The sequence below is a fragment of the Salvelinus sp. IW2-2015 genome, linkage group LG8 (genome assembly GCF_002910315.2).
Source record: "Salvelinus sp. IW2-2015 linkage group LG8, ASM291031v2, whole genome shotgun sequence".
In the NCBI taxonomy this organism is placed as follows: Eukaryota; Metazoa; Chordata; class Actinopteri; order Salmoniformes; family Salmonidae; genus Salvelinus; species Salvelinus sp. IW2-2015.
Window position 1 is genome coordinate 6950627 of NC_036848.1, and position 3353 is coordinate 6953979.

General features: G+C 42.7%; 1 pseudogene; it reads left to right on the forward strand.

The window, feature by feature from the left end:
- The window catches only part of LOC111967334 (mitogen-activated protein kinase kinase kinase kinase 4-like), a 107481-nt pseudogene that overhangs the window by 51327 nt on the left and 52801 nt on the right, over nucleotides 1-3353 (forward strand).

Consider the following 3353-nt stretch of genomic DNA (forward strand, 5'->3'; position numbering starts at 1 on the left):
AGGTGTTCAGAGGGATCATTGAGGTGTTCAGAGGGATCATTGAGGTGTTCAGAGGGCTCATCGAGGTGTTCAGAGGGATCATTAAGGTGTTCAGAGGGATCATTAAGGTGTGAGGTGGTTTGGAGTCTGTGCACCGCACCATGAGCTGAGCAATAGCCCCTGAATCATGATCCATGCTGTATACATTATGTGTCTCAAATGGTACCCTTTTCCCTGTATTCCCTATTCCCCAAGGGTCTCTGGTCAAAAGTAGTGCATTATATAGGAAATAGGGTACCATTTGGGACTTAGACTATGTGTGTAAGTTGACGGGCTCCATGCATGTGTTTCTCTTGGTGAGTGCAATGCAGAAGGCAGTTCTAATGAGTTTAGGCAGAATCTTGGAAAGTGGCCCGGCTACTAATTTATTCCAGATGGTCAGTAGGGCTGATTGCCTGGCTGTGCTGCTCTCTCTCCTCCTGTCTGCCTGTCTGTGCTGCTCTCTCTCCTCCTGTCTGCCTGTCTGTGCTGCTCTCTCTCCTCCTGTCTGCCTGTCTGTGCTGCTCTCTCCTCCTGTCTGCCTGTCTGTGCTGTAGCTTACATGGGCTTCTGCCTCCTCATCCTCATCTGGAGATGCAGTGTGTACCGTTTAACATGATCTGGAGAAGGTTTTTAACCCATTCTGTGTTAACCCAGGGGGGAAGATCTCCTTGCACACTTTTGATTCTGTCACGCACTCTATCAGGGCCTTTGAGAGTCATGTGGACTGATTTTCATGGTTAAATATTTAAAAGAGGAGGGTTAAGAGCCTTATGCAAGTCAGCTAGACACTGAATATTTTAGTTTTTTTTACCAGGATTCAGTCTTTGGATTTCCTAAGTCAGAAACCTTGACGTTATCAAATATTTTTTTCTCTCTCGTTGAATGTTAGGTGGAGGATCGTGGCAGACGGAGGGTTGATGTCGGAGGAAGGCCTGCAGGTCCTGTAGCTGAACAGGTAATAATTGCTTTCTGATTTTTCTCACTCACCAACATGGAACAGAATGCATCAAACCCTACCAGGAAATTACTTCAGTTTGTATGAAAGACATGGGTGGTTATTGAATTGAAATGTTTTGGCTTGGATGTTGTGCCTTAGTCTAAGGGACATATTATGACTGGTTCTGCATGAAACAGAATGTGAGGACATCGGTGTGTCAGGAGTATTCAATGAGGGAGTGGAGAAAATCGAATGGTGAAAAATTCAATGTTTAGACTATCCTGGCTGATTTCAAGTTCAAGACCTTGTTGCTATCTCAGAGTATATTATGGCTCCAGTTCCACAGCTCCTGTTAAATAATTCCTCTCATGCTATCCCACACTTAGCATGGGGAGCTAAAGGCCACATTCTCTAAAGATCTCTAAGGATGATAGATGCTAGGCTAACTGAAAACACAGTCAACCCTGCGTACTCAAGGGCAACATAAAAGACTATGCACTGTAATATACTGTAGAAGAGAACACATAAGAAAGGCTCTGTTGGACTTTTTAATCCGTAAGGAGCCTTGTGCTAAAAGGTGTCATTTGCTTTAAAAGGCAAAGTTGCATCTAAAGGAATTCACAGGAGGAACCCTGTTTTTGGAACGTCGGACAAACTGTTTGTTATATGGATGGAAGTGCAACTCCCTACCGTGATGCAAAGAAAAATATGTTTGAAAATCAATGAAAGGGAATGTTTAGGCTCACAACGCAAMGTAGGGAGAATTAAACAATGCATTCAAGTTTGTTTGTCCCTTGAGTATGGATTCCAGTCTCCTTGTTGGCTTGAGAAGGCCACTGCTGTGCCTAACAGCCATAAATCTAATAGATTATTTATGTATATCCTCATCGTGATCATTAGTCTTGATCCTTATGATAGAATTCCATGGTTTGTGTTTAGCCTTTAAATAGCGTGTGGTGCTTGGAGAAAAATGCTCTCATCATGTCTGTCAACACGGGTTAAAGAGAGTTTAAATGCCTAATTACATAAAGGGGCTTWTTGTTTCTCATTTAATCTGATTAAGCAAATAAAATGAAAAAGGATGTTGAACTCATCATGAATCATAGATGAAAAACATCCAAGCTTATATGGGATTACAGATGTTGAATTGATTTAACTCAACTTCTCTTTCTCTCTCTTTAGTCTTCATGTCAGTGTGACCTCCTTGTAACCACTTCCAACGAGGAATATACACTGTTAAAAAATAAAGGTTGAAGTTGGAACCAAATAAGGTTCTTCAGAGCGATGCCATGGGGTAACCATTTTAGGTTATCTGAAGAACCTTAAATGGGATGGTTCTTTGAGGAACCATAAAAAAATYCATGTAGAAACCAAAAACAGAAATRTTTTGGCACTYCAGGACCAGAATTGGATAGCCCTGCTGTAGGGTGTTGAGYGTTCTTTGCATATTTCCCAGGGTGCCTGTCGAGTTAATTTTAGAGTTACCAGTACTACCCATGACTGTGTTTACTAGTGACATGGTTGTAGCATTCATTCATTTTCAGTCCTKTGRCCTTCACCAAGTCAGATTTTTWGTGAATATGTTATCATTAAAATTAAATTATTTAAGACAATACAATACATATTTCATGGGGCCTTATTTTGAGAGTTTTACCCTTATACACTGGCCTGAAACTCATAGTTTACGGGCCACATCAGGCCTGCACGTCACATTATGCTGGCTTGCAAAGTGATGTGTAATTCCTATTGGAATCCATCCAGAKTTAGGATATCCAACATTTGGAATTTGTATTCACCTTCAACTTGTGCTCAGAATGACTGTCAGGGTTAGGAGACTACCTAAAGCATCTTAMCTGGATCAACCATTTCAATAACAGGTGCAACACTAGAAATGTTACACTGCAAAATCAACACTAGTCAACACTGGTCAAGTTGCTGTSTGCTATAAAAGGCACACATCAGCAGGTTTCCATACATTTCAATAACCTTTTAGAATTCTGAAGAAGCGTAGATGCCACRTCAAGAACCCCCAACTGAGCTCAAAGGTTCTTAACTTGGCAAGAGTTTTCCAAGGAACCTTAAGAGCTGAGGAAGAACCTTTTTTTCAGTGTACTGTGGGCCAGGGTCAGGGTCCTTGCTATCTACATAGAGGATCGCAATCGGGTCAGCTAGCTGCAGTAGCAGGATCTGCAGGGTCAGGGTCTGCTGCTTTTCATGTAGAGATCCTGCAGGGTCAGGGTCTGCTAGCTGCAGTAGATCTGTGGTCAGGTCGCCTAGTAGGGTCTGCGCGGTCAGTCTTGCTACACAGTAGAGGATCCTGCAGGGTCAGGGTACTGCCTACGTGGGTCTGCAGTCAGTCGCATAGGAGGTCCTGCAGGCAAGGGTCTGCTAGCTG